Here is a 27,197-nt window from a genome sequence, read left to right on the forward strand (position 1 = left end):
GGGCAAAAATGGGTATGTTGCAGCAAAAGTTATCACTCAAACAACCTTCTCTTCCAACTGTGCAAGAAGAGCAATCCAAAATGCAGGAGATCGTTTCTGTGGAAAAGCCCACATGTTTAGCTAAGCAAATAAATTCTTTCTCCCCTAAAGTGGTATTCTTTCATTAGATGTTTGACCCAATATTCATACTTACTGGTGTTTGATTTTTAGCCAATAAATATTAAAAGAGACTGTGCTTTGAACAAACAACCAAGTGAGCATTTTGCTCTGTATCAAGAAACACAGAGATAAAATGACAGATCTGCAGCTGAATAACCAGGGTCAGAGAGTCCCTTGATGAGCATCAGCTGGGCTCCAATTACAAACCCATAGATGACAAATGTGCATGGAGAAAATTGTGGGGCTGGCAGAAGGACTTACTGGTAGCCCCTCTGGCTGAAAGCTCTTCACCCCATTTCATAACAGCCCTATTTTAAAAGTTAGGAACTAGACTTGGTAGAGATAAAATGATGCCATCTCTGATAAACTGATTTATCTCATAACTAACAGACCTCAACATACAGACCTCATAACAGACCTCATAACTAACAGACTAATCTCATAACTAACAGACCTCAACATAGGACTTAAATCTACTTCCTCCCAACCACAGTGTTGCCTGGGGTGATGACACTGTAATACCACTTCCAGGTTTGGAGGAGGGTAGCAGCAGCTTCGCAAAGGGGCTGCCACCACTCCACCCCTTCTCCAGCAGCTTCCCAGCCAATTTTCAGTTTATGCTGAGCCACAGTGCTTGCAGGAGCTTGGCGGAAACTGAGAGTCAGATGGGAAGCTGTTGCTCAATGGCACCCAAGGCATGTGCCCTACATTAGAAGTGGACTGACAATTTACTTGGACCTTTCTCTCTAAAGATGGTAATTCTTCATCACTTGGACCATTGATAAAAGATAAGATCGTGCAAGGTACTCCCTTAAAAATGACTGGAGTTCAGCAGATACCCGAAAGAAAGAAAGAAAGAAAGAAAGAAAGAAAGAAAGAAAGAAAGAAAGAAAGAAAGAAGTAAAAGTGTTTGTAACTCCAAACTTGGACCACTTAAACACATACATCTACCCAAATAGAAAATTACTCCTAATTTTCTTACATAGTGTAATGAGAAGGAAGTAGAAGTGACAAGAGAATGTAGAAGGGATACCAATGGCTTTCTATCTCTCTGACTTAGGTCCCAATACTATCCAACTTTCCAGCACCGATGAAGCTGCAATTCAGCCTTAAAGTAAGGGAACAAATGTTCTCCCTCATGCAGGGGAAGCCACCATGATTGGCCCTCCCCCACAGCGGGATGCAACTAGGCCTTGTTGACACAACTGCATCACTGCTGGAAAGTTGGTTAGGATCGGGCCCTTCCTGTGGGAGGGATGACCAATCCTGTATTAGGCAGGAAAGTGGAGGACTGATAGCAATACAGGTCCATTCAAAATAGAATTAGAGACTGCAGTTCAACTCTTATACAGGAAGCAATCTCACTCTGAGAACCTGAAATTTCACTAAGGTGGTCAGCTACTGCTGCTGAGGGGGATTAAGGTGTGTTAAACACGCTACCTGCTGATATTACAAACACAAGGTCAGCACACCACCAATCAAGTCAGATTTTTGCCTCTGAAAGCATGGGATGTTTCTACTTTTCTTGACAATCAGTAAGGGAGCATTTTCAGTATATCAAAACTCAGCGGGAGGTACCCCAAAGGTGAGATTTCAAGGGGGAACTTTGGGTGAAGACACCTTGGCATTACAGGGTTGGGAGTAGCATAGCTGGAAGGAGTTCCACCCCAGGGCACATCTTCCAGGGCTGTCCCCTGATGTGGGCAACCCTGTACTCTGAATGTGACTGCCCACACACGGCCTCCCTGGGCCTCAGAAGGCCTTCCAAGGCCTCGGTACAGTGGTTCCCAAACATTTTAGCACTGGGACCCACTTTTTAAAATGACACTCTATCGAGATCCACCTAGCTTAAGAAGACTTTTTTAAAAAGAGAACTAGAAAGACATAACAACCACCCTTAAACATTTATCTCCTGCTTGCAAACTGCAGGAGCCAAGCTCTTTGCAGGGTAGTTAGCAGTTACAGTGTCTGATTTTTCAATAGTGTCAGGGCTTGAGGCAGTTATCTGATCTTTCTATCACCCTTTGGCAACCCACCAAATATCAGGTCATGACCTACCAACAGATCCCAACCCACAGTTTGGGAACCACTGCCTTAGCATGTCACTTCTGGTTTTTCCGGCAAAAACTTGCTGCTGCTCTATGCTCTTTTTACCTATTTTTATTCTGACTGCTGTTTTTTTATGATGTGTTAATATGTTTTTATTTGTTTCTAAATTATGTTTTTTAATATGTTGTAAGTCGCCTTGAGTCCCTTCGGGGAGAAAGGCGGGGTAAAAATAAAGTTATTATTATTATTTATTATTAACATATTAAGACCTTCTGAGGGAGCACACAGCATCCCTTGGGCCTCAAACACCCTCCAGACATGACCAGAGCACAGCTCCAGTCATGTTCTGGGGGGTGATTGCTGCAGGAGCAGCATTGCCACCCTCCCCCAAACTTTGCCCTGAAGCACAGCATCTCCTGTGCCCTCCCAGCTACAGAACAGCCTGTTTTTTGACATCCAAAAGGAGTGTTCAAGAGTAAGTAGTTCAGGATGAGGTTCATTAGCCTGTCCTGTAGAAAAGAGCAGGGATGAGGGTGACAGAATTTACTGTAGCTTTGAACACACAAAGGCTCAGGCAATTCAGTAACTGGCCTAGATGGTGTTTGTTTTGCAGTTAGCGAGGAAATGTCTTTGGGCACAATCCTGCCCTTCACTTAGGCTGGTGCAAGTCCCTTGCGCTGGCCCAGGAGGGTCACAAACATGCTATACAACTTGTTTGCGCCTGCTTATAAGGAAGCCGGACTGAAAGAAGCAGGGGAATGGCGGGCAATGGGTGGCCCTGGGGGCGGGCGGGGGGGAGCAGCTCATGGGCTACACTTTGAGCAGCCCTGATCTACGTGAACTTGCAAGCTAAGTAATAAACTACTTTATTTTTCTTTTGAACTTGCCTCCAGTTTCAACCCCTCATATAGATTTGGGGAAGACATCAAAGCTTTTTCATTCATTAGGAAAGGATTTATGTGAACTATCCTGTTAGAAATGCGCAATGTTTATACATACAAGTGCTGAGCTTATTTTCAGATGTTCTTGTAAGACAATGTAAGACAATGAGGGCACAATCCTAACCAGGTCTCCTCAGAAGTAAGTCCTATTTTGTTCAATGAGGCTTACTCTCGGGAAAGTGTGGTTAGGATTGCAGCCTGAGTTGGGCAGTTATGCCTTATTTAAGGAGACAGTTCAACTCAGCTCAGAATCCGGGCAGAGCAAGTAAGGCATTCAGAGGCTTAAAGGGAAAAACAAACCCATGAAGTATAGCCCAGTGTACTCCATGCTTGAAGAATCCTTTCTTTCAATGATCAGCTTTCAAGGCAGAAAGCAGAGTTTGCTACTCCATACATCTATGGCCAAAGCTTTTTGGGATTAATAGCCCCACAGGAAGAGGTAGGAAGCAGTGATGATTCTGGCTCCTGTGCTGCCTGGGGCCAGGATTAAAAAATGCTGGTCGCCTCTGGAGGCCTTCTAGGGGCCTGACAATATCGCTTCCAGTTTTCCAAGAAACCGAAAGTGATGTTTTAAGGCCCTCTGGAGTGCAACCTCTCCGGCCCTCAGAAGGGCTCTAGATGGAGAGGCAGTGGAACCTTGGTGACCCTTGGGGCAGCACAGCTTAGGGGGCAGCACCCCCTCAGCCGTGCCACCCGGGAACACTTGCACCCGTGTACCCCCCCCCCCCCCCCGGTATTCCACTGAGTCAATCACATCTTCCAGGCAAATCAAGTTCACCTAGCTCTCCTCTGTGGGGTAAGTCAATTCTCACAACAACTTGTCATGTGCCTGAGTGGAGAGATTTTGAACAGACCCTAATATACTGGATGAGAACCTCTGTTCTCTTTTGAGTGATCCGATAACATATTATACTTGAGAAGTTATGTAGTGTTCTCGGATGCAAAGGTAGGAACCATCTAGTAAGACAACTAGCAATGAAAAAAATAACTATTTTTATTCCAACATTATATAATACAATAATTTCTATTTTTATCCAGAGCACAGTTGTCCATTTTATCCACCAACACTGTTGCTAACTTTGATAGAAGGTCAACTTGGGAAGCAACAAGATTGTGTGATGCCACAACTGTTGTCCTTGCAGGAATAAAGATTCTGGAGGAACATGTTGTTGAAAGTGTCCATTCAAATGCTGAACTGATTGCTGGTCAAATGGGAATGAATTCTCTACTATAATCCCTCTGTGCCTTTCTTGAATTGAACTGGATGAGTCAATGTAACCATAAGGATGTTGGTCACATAGACGTGCTGTAGATTTTCTCTCACTTGTCTCCTGTGCATGGCCTTTCCAAGAAAAAGGTGAGGGTGGAAGCAGCCAGAGACTGCTTGGACTGCCCTCCTTGATGTCGTCCAGCTGGAGCAACGGTGGCCACCCTATAAGAATATTGTGTTGCAGGCAAGGGAGAGTTGGGTATGCAAGGCAAGAATTAGGAAGGCTTGCAGGCCTGGCTGTGTTTGCCTCTGTCCAAGAAAAGTGCCAGAGTCTAAATAGACACAAACTCCTCCCCACAACTGCAGCAAGGATTCCAAGAAAACAGCAGCACCCCTGTCTCCACATAGGAAGATGGAGGAAGTTATGAAAACGGGACACAAGATAATAGTTTTCACAGTTCTTCTCTTTTCTGCCTTAGTTTTTGTTTGGAAAGAGTTGAAAATGTTGATTTGAAGATCTGTTAAGTTTCTCTGCATATAAAAATGTTCTCACTTTCTTTTCCTTCCCCTTTCACTCTCCTGTCCCTTCCTCAGATTACAAAAGATCTGAGTTTGTTATCCTTCTTCTGACCACTGCCTCAGTTTCCCCTAAGATTCCTTCCTTCCTTCCTTCCTTCCTTCCTTCCTTCCTTCCTTCCTTCCTCAAGGTTCTCCTCTCATCCTCCCTTGCACAGTTTGTGACCATCTACCTCAGTTTCATTCAGGCCTTTCCATTTCCCACCATCTCTCTTTTATTCCCTCTTCCTTCCATGATGAAACCTTTCTACCGACTGATGGCCCAATCCTATCCAATTTTCCAGTGCCGGTGCAACTGTGCTAATGGGGCATGCGCTGCATCTTGTAGTGGGGCAGCAGTTACGGAGGCCTCCTTAAGGTATGGGAACATTTGTTCCATTACCATACCATTGTAGTTGCACCGGGGCTGGAAAATTGGATAGGATTGGGCCCTGACTCTTTTAGAGCACAATCCTAGGTGCTCATTGGGCTGGCACAAGTCCCCTGCGCCATCCCAGGAGTGTTGCAAACATGCCAAAAGGCATGTTTGCACCTTCTTGTGAATTGGCTGGACCAGAGCAAGGTCGGGTGCCAGCCTGCAGAGGCCAATCCAGCCTATGTGCCAACACAGCCAGGTAAGTTTGGGTCAGCCTCCCTAGGTCAGCACGGGGTTTTGGGTAGATACGGGGAGGGTGGACCAGTAGGCAGACCGACCTGGGTGGGATCAGGATCCAACACCCTGGCCTCAGCCCAGTCAATCTTACACAGGCTGGCACAGTGATTTTGCTGGCAGAAATCCGAGTAGCCCCATAGGGCTGGCTGGGGTGTTACTTGGAGTAAGGGGACACAAGCCCCTTACCCCAAGTTGTGCCCCAGCCCACACCTAAGCTGCGCTGGATACAGCACAGGCTGGTCCACCTACCTGTTCCAGCACAGGTTAGGAATGTGCTGCCCTTCCCTTTCCCTCCTTCCCTTCCAACATCCTCCCTAAATTCACCATCATCATCATCTTTTATTCTTCCTTCTCTCTTCATGTTTTGGTGAACTAAATTTGGCCACACTGAGCTCTCTTCTTTCAACATTTTCTTTCTTAAGTTCTTTGGCTCAATATGCCACCACATACTTGTCTTTTATTCCTTTTTTTTTAAACCACAGAGCTCTCCCCTACACTTTTAGACTCAAGCAGTCCACATAGCTCTCTTTTATTATTTTCTTCTTTCTCACAGTATCAGACTCAATCTGCTGCCACATGGCTCCATTTTCTGCCCTCTTTTCTATCCTCCATTATCAGGCTTAATTTGGCCACTACTTATTTAATTTTTCTGACGTTATCAGGGTCAAACTGACCACACTGAGCTCATTTTTCTTCTGTTCTTGTTACGTTACCAGTTTCTGTTTGGCTACTATTGATCTCTCCTTTATCCTTTTTTCTTTCCCACCAGTTAGCTCGCTTTCATTCCTTGTTTTCTTTCTTTCCTTATCAGGCTTTCTTGGGCCACTGATCTGTGTCTCTTTCCCCTTTTCTGCTTCCCACTGAGCTTTCCTGATTCCAATGCCCCCCCCCCCAATGTTATCAGGCTCAAATTTGCTACACTTGGCTCTCTTTTATTCCTTCTTTTCTTTTTTCCCTGATCAGGCTCTATTAGGAGGCCACCACTGACCTGGGTCTTCTTTCTTTTATTTCCTACTGAGCTCTCCCTCATTCCATCTTTTTTCCTATGTTATGAAGCTCCATTTCTCTGCACTTCTATCTCTTTTATTCCTTCTTCTTACATTATGAGGCTCTATTTAATCACCATTCAGCTCTCCCTTTTTCCTTTTGTTCTTTTTTCCTGTGTACCTGGTTAAAAATGGCTGTCTCTTACCTCTTTTGTATTCCTTCTTTTCTTTCTGACATTGCCAGGCTAACTTTGGCCACACTTCCTTTTCTCTTATTCCTTCTTTTCCTTCCTACATTTTCAGGCTCAGTTGGGCCAACACTTACCTCTGTCTTCTTCCACTTTCTTTCTTTACCACCAAGCTCTCCCCTATTCCTCCACTTTCTTTTATGTTATCAGGCTCAATCTGGCTACACTTAGCGCTACTGTACTCCTCATTTTCTTCCTTAAGTTTTCTGGCTCTATTTGGCCTCTGCTTACCTGTGTCGTGTTCCTTGTTTCTCTTTCCCACTGAACTCTCCTTCCTTTATTCTCCAATATCATCAAGCTCAAGCTGGTCACATTTAGCTTACTCTGATTCCTTCTTTTCTTTCTTGCCATATCATGCTCTGTGTGGCTCCCTTTTATTCCATCTTTTCTTTCTTAGATTATCAGGGTTAATTTGGTCCCACTTACCTCTCATTCCATTTCTTTTTCTTTCTCACTTAGTTCTTAACAGGATCAATTTCCTCACACTTAATTCTCCCTTATTCCTTGTTTCCTTTCTTAAATTAGTTTTACTTTCCCACTGGGCTCTCCCTTATTCCCCCCCTTATTTTATTTTTTTGTTGTTGGTATCAGGTTCAATTTGATGACCACTGAGCTCTGTCTGTTCTGTCTTACATTATCAGGCTGTATTTGACCTGTACATACCTATGTGTCATTACTTTTTTCCTTCCCACTGACCTCTCCCTTATTCCAACTAGGTTATCAGGCTCAGTTTGGCCACACTTTGCTCTCTTTTATTCCTCCTTTTTTAAATATTACCAGGCTCAACTGTGCCACTACTTACCACTGTCATTTTTCCCCCTTTTCCCACTCAGCTCTTCCTTATTCCTCTGCTTTTTTTGTATGTCACCAGGCTAAATTTTGCCATCTCCAACCTTCCTGTATTCCTCAGTTTCTAAAATTCTCAGTTTCAGCCTGGCCACCAATTAGCTCTCTTTTATTCCTTTTCTTTCCCATTGAGGAAATGACCCATACACCCCCCCAGCTCTCTCCGATCTCCTGAAAATCAGCGAACACACCAGGGGGTCCTGACCCCCAGGTTGGGAACCGGAGGGGAATATTTCAGTACTTAATAACCTTTCAGTACTTCTGTACTATGTTGGCAATGTAAGTTGGGAATATTTCATACTTTACCTGGTTCAGACAGGTCATCTTTTAACTCTTTTGTATTCCTTCTTTTTACTTATTTTACCAGACTGAATGCTTTCTTTTTACTCCTACTGACTTATCAGGATCAGTTGGGCCAACACTGCTTAAAAAAGAAAGCCTTAAGATAAGAAAGTCTTATCATTATGACTTTCTTATCATTATCACTGAGCTCTCCCTTATTCCAACATGTCTTCCCTAAGTTCCCTAAGCTCAATTTCTCCACTATTTAGTTGTGATTCCTTTTTTTTTTCTATTCTCAGGCTCAATTTGGCCACTGCTTAGTACTCTTGTATGCCTTCCTTTCTTCCATTCATTAGCAGGAATGGGAACTCAAGTCAAGTGACACGAATCCAAGCTGCAAAAATGCACGTTTTTCACTGACTCGTGTGAACTGGAGTCACGCATGTCAAGCACTCAGGCAAACACTTGAAACTGGGGCTCCTAACTTGGGAGCTCCCATGAATTAGGGCAACTTGAGTTGCCCACAGGCAGCATGGTGTTGCACCACCTCTGTCTTGCCCAAAAGACCTCTTGCGTTGATCCGGAAGCCAGGATATGGCATTTGAGCAGCAACAAACACAGCAGGGAACATTATGTTTAGAGACGGGCTGGGGGTGGTGGAGGGAAACGGTTGATGTTTTTGTTTGTTTTGGCTCAAACTTGCAGGGTTGAGAGTTGTAGAAGTAACAACTTTTGCAAAAGTAACAATTTTAGCTGGGTGGGTACTCCCAGTGAGGGTCCTGCACATGTACATAACATAGGGAAGGAGGGGCTTCTTCTTGTCCCAAGGCCATCCATTGGATGGAGGATGTGTGTCTCTGGGAGAGGGAGGGGAAAGGAAGAGCCATTTTTTGCAATAGGGACAAGTGGGTTTTACAAGCGAGGGGGCTGAAGGAGGTGAGGGGAAGCTGGGGGGAGGCGGTTCCTGGAGGGATAGAAAAACAGCCACCCACAGCTCACATGCTCATTGCGTCGCTTGCTCCCATGCAGCAAGCCATAGTTCTGTCTGTGCGCTCTCTCCCAGCACAGCGGCCATCCAGGCACGCAGTGTCTGTAGTTTTTGGCTAGGCAGGCAGGAGGGGCTTCGTTGGGATATTCTTCTGCAGCATCAGGGCCTTTCTTTTTTGGGGGTGCTTCCTATACTATACAGGGCAGGATTGTTTTCTTCTGCTCAGGGGTTGCTATAATGGTACGCACAGCAATGCACAGTGTTTCTCAAATATATTTTCATTAGCAGCCCAGTAGCTTCAGCTGATGTGGGTTGGGTTCTTTGCATCGACTCTGATCTCTCATTGTCAGCCAGCCTGGGCAACAATTACCACTTTCTTTTAGAGACTGCATTAGGCAGCCAGAGATGTAACAAAGAAAGAAAGGCAAAAGATTAGCATTTCCTAGTCTACTCTCAGTTCCAGCAGGCAGTGATCTGGTGTGCTTTTCTGCAGCACCGAAAAAAGTCAGGGTCTCTCTCTCTCTCTCTCTCTCCCCGATTTTGGGTAAGGGGTGAAGAAGCTAACGCTCAGCTTCCCACCACCAGCCAAGACAAGTATTCTGTTTTTTGGGGGTGCAGAGAAGTCAAGACACAGGCTCTCACACCCCAAGCTTATAAAATCGATCTTCTATCTCTAATAGTAGGCAATACATACTCTGCCTCCAGAAGGAGGGGGACTTGCTGCTGCTATTATTATTATTATTATTATTATTATTATTGTTATTATTATTATTATTATTATTATTATTATTATTATTATTATTAACAGTATTTATGTACCGCTTTTCAACTAAAAGTTCACAAGGCGGTTTACAGAGAAAAATCAAATACCTGATGACTCCCTGTCCCAAAAGGGCTCACAATCTAAAAAGATGCAAAAAGAACACCAGCAGACAGCCACTAGAAAAGACACTGCTGGGGTGAGGAGCCACCAGTTGATAGGGTGGGTCACATTATAGTATGCATGTTTGACCGAATGTAGCCAACCACTGCCCAGCTGGATGACAATCTCAGGAGAATACTATTATTTCCCTTCTGAGACATTAGGATACAGACTCGTTCTATGTCTTGTAGAACTCACTCCTCCTCCCTGCTATCTCTGATTCTGGGGAAATGGATCCTTCCTTTCTCCCAGGAATCTACTATATTTTGGCCAGTCCCCTCCACTGGTCCTGCCCAACACAAAGAGGCAGGCACCAGGCAGACTGTTCCGGCAACAAATTAGAAACCTTCCAGAGAAATATACACTTTTTCCTTCTCTTTCCTGCTGGCTCTCTTGAGATACTTAAGAAAAGTACAGTCAGTGTGTAGAGCTGAGCATCGGAGCCTCATTTTTCCTAAGAGCTGCAAGCATCCGATTAAGTCCAGCTGCCCTTCAGCTGCACTTCCAGACCTGACATCCTTCTCACTCGGTGTCCTGCCTGGGTGAGCAGTACAGCCCGTCTTTGGCTGCATCTCAACACCCAAACCCCCCGCTTTGAAGACCAGACAGATTAGACTGCATACTGCCCACTCGGTCCTTGCTTCAAAGCAATGAGTTCTTGCAGGGTGAGGACACTGATTCTTTTGGGCTCACCAACCTGCAGAAACTTGCCAACGATCGCACCTCTGCTCAGTGCATTTTCTGCCAGATCACCATCAGTGGCAAATCATTCTCCAACTCCCCAAGGCACCTCAAGGCCTGTCATCTAGCAAAGTTGGAGGAGTTTGAGTGTTCTGTATGCACACATGCTGCTGCCATGCCCTCCCAGACCACACTGTCCAATTTTTGTCCTCTCCTGCACAGACTGCAGATCAGGGCCCAACCAACACTTACATGGCTGCCAACCCAAAGCAAAAGAGAATCCTGTGGTCTGCTGTCCACTAATTGATCATTGGGTGTTCCCTCCCTCTGTTGTTGGTGGAAAGGCCACAATTTCAATGCTGCCAAGAGGAGTTTGACACTCTTTGTTGAGAGATGAACAAAAAGCTGGTTTGTGTTGAAACAGCCAGATGGTACTCCGTGGCTAAAGCCGACATCTGCAGCCTTCTGGCCGAGGCAAGCGATATGGCTCTGACCCTCGACATCTGCTCAGACTGGAGAATGCGATGCTTCCTCAGGGTGACGGCGCATCCGATCATGGACTTTGAGCTGCGGACCAGATTGCTTGCTTGCCAACAATTTCAGATGAGGCATAACAGCGCAAACATCCATGAGGTTTTTGAAGGGGCCTGAACCTCATTCAAGATTGAGGAGAATGTGAGGTATGTGGCAACAGACAATGCGGGCAACATGGTGAAAGCGTTCACGAGAGACTTCCCTTCCCAGGAGGACTGGTCCAATAGCCAGGAGGACAAGGCCAGTCTTCCTGAGGTGGAGGGGTGCCAGTGTGGAGAATACAGACCTCTGGCACGATACAGAGGACCACATGGATTTTTCCCTCATGCATCAGGTGGCGTTGGCAGATACAAGCAGCCCTTTGATGAGAATGTCGTGCTTTGTGCACATCCTCTGGCTGTGTGTTGGTGATGGCGTGAAGGAGGCCAAGATCCAGGCAGCCCATGCCAAGGTGTCGAAGATGCGTGGTCTGCTTCACACCAGCACCGTCTTCAAAGACACGTTTAAAAGGAGCTTTCTGGTCAGCGTGAGCATTGCGCAAGTCACCAGCAGCGCTGAACAGCATCCTGCACGGCATCAATTCCTTCCTGGCTCTTGAGGAAGAGTGGCTGAGGTCAGTGCTGGACAAAGCGAGCCACTCCAACTTGAAATCTTTTCTCAGGGAGTACTCACAGTTGAAAGAACTGAGTGGGGTTCTGCAACTTTTCTAGAGCCCAGGGCGTGCAGTCCGACCATTTCCATGGTGGTGCTCTTCATGGTTGGACTCTGTCGCCACCTGCGCAGTCTACAGCCCATTCACCTGGTGCAGATGGTGAGGAGCAGCCTGGAAGCCCGCTTTGGAGGCATTCTGGCGATTGCTCGTTTGATGCCCATGCCACTGGGTCCAGGGGATAAACTGCTCAAGTTCAACGAGTACCTCCAAACTCCAGCAGTTCTGCAGCCTGCTTCTTCATAATTTTCTGAAGAAGTCTATACAGTGCACGATGAGGAGCAAGGGAGGCCATGACACCAAGGTTCAGCTTCCCAAAGAAGAAACTGCATGTCCTCTTCTTCCTCCCTCTATGAGTACCCAGAGGTTGACAACACTGCGAATCCTGCTGCTGCCACCTCCGGCACAGTCAGTTTCAAGCATGAGATGCGCCTCTACCGTGATCTGGTCAAGCAAAGCGCCAACTGCTGTCCCAGAGGTGTTACAGTTCTGGAGAAATCACTGTAGGGAGCTCTGTCTGCTCAGCACTGCTGCTCTGAGCCTGTTCCTGGTTCCTGCCAGCCCTGCCCCTCTTGAGCAGGCATTAAGGCAAGGCGGCCTGGTGATGAGCCCTCACTGCAGCAGGCTGGGGGTCGGTCTCCTAGAGAAGATTGTCTTCCTGAAGTGCAAAGAAGCAGAGTTTGCCTGATGACCAGTTATGCTGCTCTTATGCTGCTCTTCAGCATATGCTGCTCTTCAATAAATCAAATTCTGTTCTGTTCTGGCAGTGGTGTCGCCAATGTCTGACTGCTTCCTGTCCATCGCACTGTGATAGGAGACAGAGCCTCCGCTGTCTGCCCTTCTCCTCCATTGGGCTCCACTGTGGCAGACAAGCTGGTGCCAGCCATGGTCAGCGTCATTCTCCCTGCCCGGCCTGCTGCACTCACTCACTGCACTCTTGTGCTGGATCATCTCACTGGGCCTCAGCCCCACATAGTGGGCATCTATCTCACCTGGCTGTCACCTTGTGGACCAGGTTCACTGTGTCCAGGTCTGCACAACTGCATGATTGTGTAGGTGCAACTGGGGCCCCAGCCAAACCCAAGCTCAAGGTCTCTGCAGCCCCCTGGGAAGGGAGTACATGACACCCTTCCTGTCTTTCCAGAAAGAACATGCTGCTCCCTTTGTCTCTCAGACCAGGCTGAGCCCACCACCTTTCCTTGGTCTGACCCCTTCCTTGAGTTCCTTTGCAGGCAGTGAGCATCACACAACTCTCTCTTCTTTCAAGGGGTTTATACGCAAGGGTGTGTTGTTTGTTTGACATGAGCTGTCCCTTCCCAGGGTGGATCTATAGCCACCTTCTCTAGGTGCTTTTGGAGCACACTGCACACACTGCCTGTATGTACTCCACAAGTGAAAGGTCTTGGGCCCTCATCGTGATCGTCTCCCACCCCCTCCATCGACCCTTCCCTTCCTATTGAGATGTAGCACAAACCTATATATTAGAAAGAGCAGGCGGCCTGTATGTTCGACCTGTCATGCTATGCCCTTTGCAACCCACAGTGGCTCAGTCACACACACATCAAGGCTATGTGCAAAGTAAGGTGGTCCCTTCTTGTCCATATCTTGGAACCCTCAGACTGCTCTGTGCTGTGGCATCACATGCCCTGTGACTTGGGGCCTTGCCGTCATGGTCTGCCCACCTCATCAACCCTTCCCTTCCTATGGTACTGTATTCAATCGTAGCACTGTATGCCAGAAACTCCAGACTTCCTTTATGTAGGACCTCACCTGCTGTTCCTCAGCTGCACGTGCACACAGGGTGTGTGCGTGAAGCAAGACAGCCTCTTCAGGGTTGGGTCCATATACTGCCACCCTCATACTGCTCTGTACTGTGGCGTCACAGGCCCACTGACCTTGGGTCTTCATCTTCAAGGTCTGCCATTGACCCTTCCCTTCCTATCATATCATATTGTAGCACAACCTTCCTGTATTCCAGAAAAGAGAGGCTGCCAGTATGTAGGACCTTGCTGGGAACCGTTGCTGCTAGTGCCTTAGACCACTGGGTCATCTGAGTACTTTGCTGTCTCTGCCTCTGCCACCAGTCATTGGCTGGGCCACTGAGATGCTGGTCAAGGTGGGACTGTTGTCCTGACCAAGGGTGCCTGTGTGCATGCTTGGAGGTTTACGCGCTGGGGGTGGGGATTCCCTGGTTGGGTGCTGACACTTCTGTCTCCTCTAGGCCAACTCCAATGATTCTTGCTGGAGCTAGTGCCGGTCCAACCATGGTGACGTCCATCTGCAAATGTGTCACCCCTGCTTGTCCTGGACTCTCTGAAATGCCTGACTGACTGTCAGCCTCTGTGTCTGGCCTGTGCCACTTCTGATTCCCCAGGGCAGTGCCCTCCCTTGGCGCCATGGGTTGCAATGTACCACATCTTGCGCATTTCCTTGGGAGGGGGCCAGCCCTAATGGAATGCAATGCAGTGTGGGACCGCATTCTTTGCACCTGATTACAGGTCTGCCTCTCTTTTTGGGGAGACCGAAGGCATGTCTGAGCCACACAACTGGGACATTGGTTCCCCTGCCTCTGGACCACACTAAAGGTCGGCCCATCATTACTGGATGACTGGAGGCGTGTCTCTCAGTGGCACTCCTGGCACTTCTCCTGCCTCCACTTCTTCCTGACACTGATGCACAGCGTCCACCCATGGTGACATATGTTGCTGTGTCAGCCCCGCCTGTCCTGGGTCCACCAGAGTGCCTGACTCTCTCTGCCTCTGGCCCATGCCAGTTCCTGGCCCCGGTGCAGCCCTTCCTTTGGGGCTGAGGCTTCTGCAGGAAGCGGCACTATCTGCAGGCATTCAGAGTGGATCATGAAGCTCAAAAACCTCAAAGATGACTTGCTGGTGGCAAGTGCCTGGGCTCCCTGCCCGCTCCTCCCCCTCTCTCCCCACCATACGTATCAGAGTACACCCCTCCTATCTTCCAGCAACAACAGGCTGCCACCTGTGATTCCAAAAACAGTTGGTCTGCTGACCAGGCCTAGGCCAGATGCCTGCCTGGTGGTCCCAGGCACTTACAGATGCTTTATTGTTCAAGAATTCTTTGCAGGTTTCCTATGGCAGGTGGCCTCCCTGCTTATCATTGGAGTTGCTGCATCACCATCCTGCCCCCCACGGGCTTGTGTCTTTCCTTCCTTCCTGTGAAGGAGGACTGGGAGAGACTGTACACTTCCCATCTCGGAGAACACCCCCTCCTTTCTTCCAGAAACGCCTCCAAGCATGGCGCTGCATGAGGAGGAGGTCTGGGGCCCCGCCTGAACCACTGGGCACTCTGCTCAAAGGATGAGTGGAGCGGCACAGCTGCGTCCATTCTGCTGCTTGAATAGTTTTTTGAAACTGTCTCAGAGAACACCCCTCCGCATCGTGGAGAACACCCCCCTTTCTCCCAGAAACATCAGGTTGCCTGTAACTGTCAGTCACTGTGTGACTGAGCACAATGTTGTGTCTCTAGCCTCCCTTGATTCGGCCTGCCTGATGGGGTTTACGGAGCTCCTCCTGGTGCTGCCAACCACTATTTCATGCAGTAAGAGTGCCACCCATGCCCTTTTCCACCCCTGGGGTTCTGGCCACGCCGGCGGCAAGCAATCAAGTGCCCTCCCTGCTGCTGCTGATTGTGTGGTTGGCGGAGGGGACTGGGGTGGGGTGGGTGCACCGCGCATCATTCTTCCCTGTTCCTTCTCACTGTCCTCCTTCTCCCATAGGCTTTGTGAAGGTCCCTCTAATCAGCCTGCCACCATGGGTGTGGATAAAAGGGGGGGGGTAGAGTGACTGGGTCTCCCTCTGTCTCCTTTTGCTGCTGCTGCTGCTACTCTTCCCATGCACATGTACTTGGACAATGGAGTAGCAGTCATTACTCTGATGAGGTCACCCGCCAGCTGGCCCACCTGCCTGACTGCCTGCTTGCTCCCAGACTGCCTGTGTGTGTGCCTCTGTCCTGTGCCTCCTTTCACCTGTGCGCCATAGGCCAGGCTGCAATCAGTGAATGAATACTGCAGTCCACTCGTGACTCCACAGTCACCTGGGAGGAGGAAGCCCCTGTCTTTGAATGGTGCAAAGAGACTCTTGGGGTTCTGAGTACTCGTAGAACTGCAAAGGAGGAGTGGGTGGGTTGTAAGCTATCCTCCCAGCTGCTGCGGATGAGAGACGCATCTCGCCCACCTGCCTGCGGCCGCTGCTGTTGAGCCCTTGTTCGCTCGCTTGTGCTGCCCCCGTGTCCTCCTGCCTTGCCAAGCTGAGATGCATCCTCCCTGTAGGTCCACTCGTGCCTCTGATGTGAAGGGGTGGGTTTTGTCACAGCTGGGGTGGGATAATATAGAGGAAACCGATCGGCATGTTCTGCACTACTGCCTTTCCGATGGGATGGGCAGGGATAGCAGGGAGTGTTTAAACAGAACTCTGAAATACACACACAGCCCGGCAACAGCCCCTTCTCTTCAGTGGAACCGTAGCTGAGTTTTGAAAGGAGAAAACCCTTCACTCCAGTCTTTTTGAGTCATGAAAACGCTCTGAGCGACTCGGAAAGTCCACCTGTGAGGTCTTGTTTTTGAGTTGAGTTGCGGGGGGTGGAGACTCGCGACTCAATTCGAGTCAAGCTGTGCTGGACTCGCCCATCCCTGTCAAATAGAGCCTCATAATATGAAAAAGAAAAGGATTAAAAGAGAGATCAGTGTAGCCAAATTGAACCTAATAACATAGGAGAGGAAAAGAGGAGTGTGAGAGAACTTGGTGGAAAAGGAAAAACAGGAGTAACTTTTTTTTACAAAAAGGAATAACACAAGTGAGCAGAGACCAAATTGAGCCCCATAAAGTAAGAGAGAAAAGTGGAAAAATGCAGAGCTATGTGTGGGCAAACCCAGGCTCATAAGGTATGAAATAAAAGATTGTAAAACAGAGGGCTTTATTTGGACTTCTAAGCCTCATAAAATAGGGAAGAAAAGGAGGAATAAGGGAAACCTCCATGGGAAAGAAATCAAGGAAGAAGGTCCAGGAAAGTGGTGTGCAAACGAGCTTGATAAAGTCCTGGAAGTGGTACGCAGTGGCCAAATACAGTCTGATAATGTAAGACTGAAAACAAGGAATAAAAAAAAACTATACTGAGCCTGATAATGTAAAGGAATGAAAAACAGTTAAGTGTGTCCAAATTGAACTGGACAAAGCAGGAAGGAAGGAAGGAGACTCAGAGCCCAATCCTCTAGTGAGTGCTTTCCATAAAGTGTTTTCCAAGAGCAGAGAGTAAGCAGCACTGGAAGAAAGACCTGCACCGTCCTGCAGACGCCACATCCTATCTGAAGGCCACAGAGGCAGGTAAGTGTTGCACTGGGCAGTGGACGGGCAGAGGTTAGGGTAACGAAATGGCATTCTGGAAGTGGGAAAGGGGTGTTAATAAGAACATAAGAACATAAGATCAGGCCATAGGCCCATCTAGTCCAGCTTCCTGTATCCCACAGTGGCCCACCAAATGCCCCAGGGAGCACACCAGATAACAAGAGACCTGCATGCTGGTGTCCTCCCTTGCATCCCTTGTACAACAGCATTATAATATTAGCCATTTTGTTCTCAATACCTTTTCCATTTCCACTATGTCCTTTTTGAGATGTGGCGACCAGAACTGGACACAATACTCCAGGTGTGGTCTTACCATCGATTTGTACAACAGCATTATAATATTAGCCGTTTTGTTCTCAATACCTTTTCTAATGATCCCAAGCATAGAATTGGCCTTCTTTACTGCCGCCGCACATTGGGTTGACACTTTCATCGACCTGTCCACCCCCCCGCCCCCAAGATCTCTCTCCTGATCTGTCACAGACAGCTCAGAACCCATTAGCCTATATGTGAAGTTTTGATTTTTTGCCCCAATGTGCCTGACTTTACACTTCAGGGTTCAGGGTGGGAAGGGCGGGGAGGGGGTGGTTTATGCCCCAGAGGTAAAGGGGGCCGTGAAGCAGGCCTCCACTACATCCTGACCCCTGTTCCAGGTCTGCCAGGGTTTATGGCCCTTTCTTACAACCAGAGCTTGCGCTGTGGCCACAGTGCAGTTACTTATAGCCCATAGGATTGGGTTCTGAGCCTGATGATGTAGGGAAAAGGAGGAGAAATGAGGGAGAACTGAGTGGGAAAGAGATCCAGGTAAGCAGTGGCCACAAATAGCTGAAGGAAAAGGAGTACAGAAAAGCAAATGTGACCACACAATGCCTGGTAATGTAAGGTATTAAAATAAGGCATATTAGAGAGCTCAGTGTGTCAAACCTGAAAATGGAATCTGACACCATAGTGGGAAAAAAGAAAAAGAAATAAGACAAGGCAAGTAGTTGCCATATTCAAATTGCTCATGTAGAGGGATGGGAGAGTCCAACATGGCTTGACTCGAGTCGAGTTGTGGGTCTCCACCCCCCTTAACTCGACTCAAAAACAAGTCCTAAAAAAAGTCATGAATATTTCCCTTAAAAGAAAACGGGGCTGCTGCCAGGCTGTGTGTGTATTTCAGAGTTCTCTTTAAACACTCCCTGCTATCCCTGCCCATCCCATCGGAAAGGCAGTAGTGCAGAACATGCCGATCGGTTTCCTCTATATTATCCCACCCCAGCTGTGACAAAACCCACCCCTTCACATCAGAGGCACGAGTGGACCTACAGGGAGGACGGGAGGGAGGATGCATCCCAGCTTGGCAAGGCAGGAGGACACGGGGGCAGCACAAGCGAGCGAACAAGGGCTCAACAGCAGCGGCCGCAGGCAGGTGGGCGAGATGCGTCTCTCATCCGCAGCAGCTGGGAGGATAGCTTACAACCCACCCACTCCTCCTTTGCAGTTCTACGAGTACTCAGAACCCCAAGAGTCTCTTTGCACCATTCAAAGACAGGGGCTTCCTCCTCCCAGGTGACTGTGGAGTCACGAGTGGACTGCAGTATTCATTCACTGATTGCAGCCTGGCCTATGGCGCACAGGTGAAAGGAGGCACAGGACAGAGGCACACACACAGGCAGTCTGGGAACAAGCAGGCAGTCAGGCAGGTGGGCCAGCTGGCGGGTGACCTCATCAGAGTAATGACTGCTACTCCATTGTCCAAGTACATGTGCATGGGAAGAGTAGCAGCAGCAACAAAAGGAGACAGAGGGAGACCCAGTCACTCTACCCCCCCCTTTTATCCACACCCATGGTGGCAGGCTGATTAGAGGGACCTTCACAAAGCCTATGGGAGAAGGAGGACAGTGAGAAGGAACAGGGAAGAATGATGCGCGGTGCACACACCCCACCCCAGTCCCCTCCGCCAACCACACAATCAGCAGCAGCAGGGAGGGCACTTGATTGCTTGCCGCCGGCGTGGCCAGAACCCCAGGGGTGGAAAAGGGCACGGGTGGCACTCTTACTGCATGAAATAGTGGTTGGCAGCACCAGGAGGAGCTCCGTAAACCCCATCAGGCAGGCCGAATCAAGGGAGGCTAGAGACACAACATTGTGCTCAGTCACACAGTGACTGACAGTTACAGGCAACCTGATGTTTCTGGGAGAAAGGGGGGTGTTCTCCACGATGCGGAGGGGTGTTCTCTGAGACAGTTTCAAAAAACTATTCAAGCAGCAGAATGGATGCAGCTGTGCGCTCCACTCATCCTTTGAGCAAAGTGCCCAGTGGTTCAGGTGGGGCCCCAGACCTCCTCCTCATGCAGTGCCATGCTTGGAGGCGTTTCTGGAAGAAAGGAGGGGGTGTTCTCCGAGATGGGAAGTGTACAGTCTCTCCCAGTCCTCCTTCACAGGAAGGAAGGAAAGACACAAGCCCGTGGGGGGCAGGATGGTGATGCAGCAACTCCAATGATAAGCAGGGAGGCCACCTGCCATAGGAAACCTGCAAAGAATTCTTGAACAATAAAGCATCTGTAAGTGCCTGGGACCACCAGGCAGGCATCTGGCCTAGGCCCGGTCAGCAGACCAACTGTTTTTGGAATCACAGGTGGCAGCCTGTTGTTGCTGGAAGATAGGAGGGGTGTACTCTGATACGTATGGTGGGGAGAGAGGGGGAGGAGCGGGCAGGGAGCCCAGGCACTTGCCACCAGCAAGTCATCTTTGAGGTTTTTGAGCTTCATGATCCACTCTGAATGCCTGCAGATAGTGCCGCTTCCTGCAGAAGCCTCAGCCCCAAAGGAAGGGCTGCACCAGGGCCAGGAACTGGCATGGGCCAGAGGCAGAGAGAGTCAGGCACTCTGGTGGACCCAGGACAGGCGGGGCTGACACAGCAACATATGTCACCATGGGTGGACGCTGTGCATCAGTGTCAGGAAGAAGTGGAGGCAGGAGAAGTGCCAGGAGTGCCACTGAGAGACACGCCTCCAGTCATCCAGTAATGATGGGCCGACCTTTAGTGTGGTCCAGAGGCAGGGGAACCAATGTCCCAGTTGTGTGGCTCAGACATGCCTTCGGTCTCCCCAAAAAGAGAGGCTGACCTGTAATCAGGTGCAAAGAATGCGGTCCCACACTGCATTGCATTCCATTAGGGCTGGCCCCCTCCCACGGAAGTGCGCAAGATGTGGTACATTGCAACCCATGGCGCCAAGGGAGGGCACTGCCCTGGGGAATCAGAAGTGGCACAGACACAGAGGCTGACAGTCAGTCAGGCATTCCAGAGAGTCCAGGACAAGCAGGGCTGACGCATTAGTGGATGGACGTCACCATGGTTGGACCAGCACTAGCTCCAGCAAGAATAATTGGAGTTGGCCTAGAGGAGACAGAATTGCCAGCACCCAGCCAGGAAATCCCACCCCCCAGCAAGTAAACCTCCAAACATGCACAAAGGCACCCTGGGTCAGGCCAAGAGTCCCACCTCGACCAGCATCTCAGTGGCCCAGCCAATGACTTGTGGCAGAGGCGGAGACAGCAAAGTACTCAGATGACCCAGTGGTCTAAGGCACTAGCAGCAACGGTTCCCAGCAAGGTCCTACATACTGGCAGCCTCTCTTTTCCGGAATACAGGAAGGTTGTGCTACAATATGATATGATAGGAAGGGAAGGGTCAATGGCAGACCTTGAAGATGAAGACCCAAGGTCAGTGGGCCTGTGATGCCACAGTACAGAGCAGTATGAGGGTGGCAGTATATGGACCCAACCCTGAAGAGGCTGTCTTGCTTCACGCACACACCCTGTGTGCATGTGCAGCTGAGGAACAACAGGCGAGGTCCTACATAAAGGAAGTCTGGAGTTTCTGGCATACAGTGCTATACTTTGACATGATATGATAGGAATGGTCGATGAGGTGGGGAGACGATCACGACAAGGGCCCAAGGTCTGTCACTTCTGGAATACATACAGGAGGGGTGTGCAGTGCGCTCAAAACCATCTGGTAGAGGCAGGTAGAGAAGGGCGGTTTTCCCTTCTTCCGGGGAAGGAATAGCTCTTGACAAACACAGCCCTGTGGATAAACCCCCAGAAAGAGGAGAGAGTCATGTGATGCTAACCATCTGCAAAGGATCTCCAAGGAGAGGTCTGACCAAGGCAAGGGTGGTGGGCTCAGCTTTGTTTGAAAGACAAAGAGAGCAGCACGTTCGTTCTGGAAAGACAGGAAGGGTGTCATGTACTCCCTTCCTTTCTCAGGGGGCAGCTGTGCCCAGCGGTAGCAGTGGCCTTGAGCCTGGGTTCGGCTGGGGCCACAATTGCACCTACACAATTATGCAGTTGTGCAGACCTGGACACAGTGAACCTGGTCCACATGGAGACAGTCAGGTTAGAAAGATACCCACTACATGGGGCTGGGGTCTAGTAAGAGAATTCAGCACAAGAGTGCAGTGAGTGAGCGCAGCAGGCGGGTTCAGGGAGAAAGGCAGAGAGACTGATGCTGACCGTGGCTGGTACCAGCTTGTCCGCCACAGCAGAGTCCAATGGAGGTGAAGTGCAGACAGCTGAGGCACTTTCTCCTCCCTCAAGTCCCTACCACAGTGCAATGGACAGGAAGCAGTCAGACATGGGCCAGAACAGAACAGAGTTTCATTTACTGAAGAGCAGCAGAACCACGGACTGGTCATCAGGGAAACTTTTCTTCATTGCACTTCAGGAAGACAATCTTCTCTAGGAGACTGACCCCCAGCCTGCTGCAGTGAGGGCTCATCACCAGGCCTTGCCTGAACGCCCGCTGAAGGGGAGCAGGGCTGGCAGGACCAGGAACAGTCTAAGAGTGGCCGTGCTGAGCAGGCAGGGCTCCCTGCAGTGACTTCTCCAGAACTGTAACAACTCTGGGACAGCAGTTGGCCCTTTGCTTGACCAGATCACTGTAGAGGCACATCTCTCACTTGAAATAGACTGTGCCAGAGGTGGCAGCAGCAGGATTCTCAGCATCGTCGACCTCTGTGTATTCTTAGAAAGAGGAAGAAGAGGACATTCAGGTTCTTCTTTGGGGACATGGACCTTGGTGTCATGGCCTCCCTTGCTGGTCATCACGAACTGTACTGACCTTTTCAGAAAATTATGAAGAACCAGGCCACAGAACTGCTGGTGTTGGGAGCTGCTCATTGAACTTGAGCGGTGTATCCCGTGGACCCTGTGGCGTGGGCATCAAACCGGCAATCACCAAAATGCCTCCAAAGCGGGCTTTCAGGCTCCTCTTCAAAGCCACCACCACCTGCTCCAAGTGAACAGGCTGTAGTCTTTGCAGGTGGCAATAGAGTCCAACCACGAAGGGCACCACCATGGAAACGGTCACCTCCCTATCTGACTCCATGGCCAGGGTGACCTCTAGCAAGGGTCGCAGAACCTCACTCGGTTCTTTCAGCTGTGTGCACTCCCTGAGAGAAGATTTCAAGCTGGAGTGGCTCGCTTTGTCCAACACCGACCTCAGCCACTCTTCCTTAAGAGCCAGGGAGGAATTGATGCAGTGCAGGGTGCTGTTCCAGCACTGCTGGTGACTTGTGCAATGCTCACACTGACCAGAAAGCTTCTTTTAAATGTGTCTTTGAAGACGGTGCTGGTGTGCAGCAGACCACACATCTTTGACACCTTGGCAACGGCTGTCTGGATCTTGTCCTCCTTCATGCCCTCACTGAAACAGTGGGAAAGCACGGCATCCTCATCAAAAAGCTCCTTGTGTCCACCAACGCCACCTGATGCAAGAGGGAAATATCCACATGGTCATCTGTATCGTGCCAGAGGTCTGTGTTGTCCATGCTGGCACCCCCGTCCACCTCAGGAAGGCTGGCCTCATGCTCCTGGCTGTTGGGCCACTTCTCCTGGGAAGGGAAGTCTGTTGTGAACACTTTCACCATGTTGCCTGTGTTGTCTGTTGCCACGTACTGCACCTTCTCCTTGATCTGGAAAGAGGGGCACATCCCTTCAAAGACCTTGTAGATGTTTGCACCGGTATGCCTCATCCGAAATCATTGGCAAGCAAGCAATCTGGTCTTCAGCTCAAAGTCCATGATCGGATGCGCTGTCACTCTGAGGAAACTGTGCATTTTCCAGTCCTAGCAGAGGTTGAGGGTCAGAACCACATTGCCAGCCTGGACCAGAAGGCTGGAGAAGTCAGCTTCAGCCACAGAGTACCGTCTATTTCAACACAAACCAGCTTTTTGTTCATCTCTCAACAAAGAGTGTTGAACTCCTCTCAGTAGCATTGAAATTGTGGCCTTTCCACCAACGACAGAGGGAGGGAACACCCAATGATCAATTAGTGTGTTCTGGGAGGGCATGTCAGCAGCAGCATGTGTGCATACAGAACACTCAAACTCCTCCAACTTTGCCAGATGACAGGCCTTGAGATGCCTCAGGAAGTTGGAGGACGATTTGCCACTGATGGTGGTCTGGCAGAAAACGCACTGAGCAGAGGTGCAATCGTTGGCAAGTTTCTGCAGGTTGGTGAACCCAAGAGAATCAGTGTCCTCACCCTGCAAGAACTTGTTGCTTTGAAGCAAGGACTGAGTGGGCAGTATGCAGTCTAAGCTGCCTGGCCTTCAAAGCCTGGTTTGGGGGTTGAGATGCAGCCAAACACGGGCTCTACTGCTCACCCAGGCAGGACGCCGGGGTGAGAAGGATGTCAGGTCTGGAAGTGCAGCTGAAGGGCAGCTGGACTTAATCGGATGCTTGCAGCTCTTAGGAAAAATGAGGCTCCGATGCTCAGCTCTACACACTGACTGTACTTTCCTTATGTATCTCAAGAGAATCAGCAGGAAAGGGAAGAAAAAATGCAGTGTTTTTCTGGAAGGTTTCTAATTTGTTGCCAGAACAGCCTGCCTGGTGCCTGCCTCTTTGTGTTGGGCAGGACCAGTGGAGGGGACCGGCCAAAATATAGTAGATTCCTGGGAGAAAGGAAGGATCCATTACTCCAGAATCAGAGACAGCAGTGAGGAGGGGTGAGTTCTACGAGACTTTGAACGAGTCTGTATCCCAGTGTCTCAGTAGGCAAATAATAATATTATTATGAATAATTCTTCGGAAATTGTTATCCACTGGCAAGTGGTTGTCCCCTGCACAGTGGATGGCTGCCTCCGGTCAACCCTACATACTATAATGTGACCCACCCTATCAACTGGTGGCTCTAGCAAGCCCCCCTCCTTCTGGAGGCAAGGTATGTATTGCCTACTATTAGAGATAGAGGATAGATTTCAAAAACCCAGTGTCTGGCCGATAAGATGAGAGAAAGCAATCAATATTCTAAATTAATCATAAGCTGGGGGTGTGAGAGCCCCCAAAAACAGAATGCTTGTCTTGGCTGGTGGAGGGAAGCTGAGCTTGAGCTTCTTCACCCCTTACCCCCAATCGGGGGGGAGAGAGAGAGAGGACAGACTGAAGACCCTGACTTTCTGTGCTGCAGAAAAGCACACCAGATCACTGCCTGCTGGAGCTGAGAGTAGACTAGCAAATTCTAATCTTCTGTCTTTCTTTCCTTGTTACATCTCTAGCTGCCTAATGCAGTCTCTAAAAGAAAGTGTTATATCATTGCCTTGGCTGGCTAACGATGAGAGATCAGAGTTGATGCAAGGAACCCAAACCACCTCAGCTGAAGCTACTGGGCTGCTAACGAAAATATTTTAGGGAAATGCTCTGAATTGCTGTGCGTACCATTAAAGCAACCCCTGAGCAGAAGAAAACAGCCCTGTCATGGGTGGTTGTTTTTCTATCCCTCCAGGAACTGCTTCCCCACCAGCTTCCCCTCAGCTCTTCCAGCCCATCTCCCCCCCACTTGTAAAACCCACTTGTACCTATGGCGAAAATGGTTCCTCCTTCCCCCTCCCTCTCCCAGAGACACACATCTTCCGTCCAATGGATGGCCCAGGAGACAAGAGAAAGCTTCTCCCTCCCCATGTTCTGTACAAGTGCAGGACCCTCACGGGGGGTACCCACCCAGCTACAATGGTTATTTCTGCAAACAGCAACCCTGCAAGTTTTAAGCCAAAACAAAACAAAAACATTAACCATTTTCCTCCACCACCCCCGGCCCGTCTCTCAACAGAACGTTCCCTGCTGTGGTTGTTTCTGCTCGCATGCACAAATCCCAGCTTCCAAACCAATGCAAGAGGTCTTTTGGGTGAGACGGAGGCGGCGCAATCCCAAGCCATTTGTGGGCGACCCGAGTCGCCCAAGTTCATGGTGACTCCTGAGTCAGGAACCTCAGACTTGAGTGTTGGCCCGAGTATTTGACATGCGTGACTCGAGTCTGCACAAGTCAGCAAAAAACGCTCATTTTCGCGACTCGGACTTGAGTCACTTGACTCAAGTTCCCATCCCTGCAATTGGAACACTCATGGCTCTGCCTTCTGCTTTCTTCTCTGTTTTATCTTATCCATCTCATTTTGGCCTCTTCTTCCCTGTTCCTTCCCCAGTGAGCATTTCCTACATTATCAGGCTTCATTTGTCAAACTAAACTCTCTTTTATTCCTTCCTTTCATTCTTATATTAACAGGCTAAAACTAACTACCACTTATTCCATTTTTTTCTTTCTCAGCAATGAGCTCTCCCATATTCCATCTTTTCCTCCCCATGTTATCAGGCTCAGTGTGGACACCCAGCTCTCTTTTATTCCTTCCTTCCATTCTTACATTAACAGGCTAAGGGTGCAATCTTAACCCCTTATGTCAGTGCTTTCCAGCACTGCGCCCTAAGACTAGGATTGCACCCTAAGACTAACAACCACTTACCTGTGTCTTATTCTGTTTTTCTTTCTCATCAATGATCTCTCCCATATTCCACGTTTTCCTCCCCATGTTATCAGGCTCAATGTGGACACCCAGCTCTCTTTTATTCCTTCATTTCTTTTTTCAATTATGAGGCTCTGTTTGGCTAGTCCTGACCTTTCATTCTTACATTAACAGGCTAAGACTAACTACCACTTACCTGTGTCATCAGTAAGCATTCCCATATTCCACCTTTTCCTCCCTGCGTTACCAGGCTCAGTGTGGACACCCAGCTCTCTTCTATGCCTTCATTTCTTTTTTTCAATTATGAGGCTCTGTTTGGCTAGTCCTGACCTGAGTCCTTTCATTTTTACATTAACAAGATAAAACTAAGTAACACTTACCTGTGTCATCAGTGAGCATTCCTATATTCCAGCTTTTCCTCCCTGTGTTATCAGGCTCAGTGTGGACACATGCCTCTCTTTTATTCCTTCTTTTCTTTCTTACATTATGAGGTTCATTTTGGCCACTTCTTATCCTATTCCTTTAGGCAGAGTTTGAGCACACTATTTCTTCCTTTCATTCTTACATTACCAGGTTAAAATTGACTAGTACTTTCCTATATCTTATTCTGTTTTTTCTTTCCCATCAATGAGCTCTTCTGCCTTTTTTGCCCTGCTACATTATCAGGCTCAGTGTGGACACACTTGGCTCTCTTTTATTTCTTCATTTCCTTTTTTTAAATTACCTGTGTGTTCTTCTTCCCCCCCCTTCCCACTGAGTTCTTCTTTATTCCACATTTTTCTTTCCTTAGGGCCAACAATTTGACTACACTAAGCTCCCTTTTCTTCCTCCTTTCCTTTGTTACATTGTCACTCCCAATTTGCCACCACTTCTGTGTGCCTTATTCCCTTCTTGGGCTTCCAAGTAGGCTCTCTCTTATTCCCCCTTTTTTTGTATCTATATTAACAGACTCATTCAATGTGGCTGCACTTCGGTCTCTTTTCGTGTCATTATCAGGCTCTTACTGACCACAACTATATCTACATGTGACTCTTCCTTTCTTCACACTGAGCTCTCCCTTTTCCCTCCATTCTCTCTTTCTCTTTTCAGGTTCAGTTGGCTACACTGAGCTATACTTTATTCTGTCTTGTTTTATATGCTTAGTATGCCCATGCTGAGCTCTCTTTTATTCCTTCTTTTCTTTCTTACATTACTAGGCTCTAATTGACCCCTGCTTACTTGTGTCTTACTCTTTTCTTCTTTCCACCTGTTAGCTCATCTCT

The 27,197-nt window shown here is 48.7% G+C and overlaps 1 protein-coding gene across 2 annotated transcripts in view; it reads left to right on the plus strand.

Annotated features, from left to right (window-relative positions):
• The window catches only part of RPL27 (ribosomal protein L27), a 120,503-nt gene that overhangs the window by 25,276 nt on the left and 68,030 nt on the right, over positions 1–27,197 (plus strand). The window contains exon 1 of one of the 2 annotated variants that reach the window (XM_066628589.1): positions 19,951–19,954. The exons of the other annotated variant lie outside the window; for it this stretch is intronic. The gene's annotated coding sequence lies outside the window, so the exon portion shown is untranslated. Of the gene's footprint in view, positions 1–19,950; positions 19,955–27,197 lie in introns of those variants that run through there. 2 annotated transcript variants of the gene reach the window in all.

Source organism: Tiliqua scincoides, chromosome 5, assembly GCF_035046505.1.
Source record: "Tiliqua scincoides isolate rTilSci1 chromosome 5, rTilSci1.hap2, whole genome shotgun sequence".
NCBI classification, from domain to species: Eukaryota; Metazoa; Chordata; class Lepidosauria; order Squamata; family Scincidae; genus Tiliqua; species Tiliqua scincoides.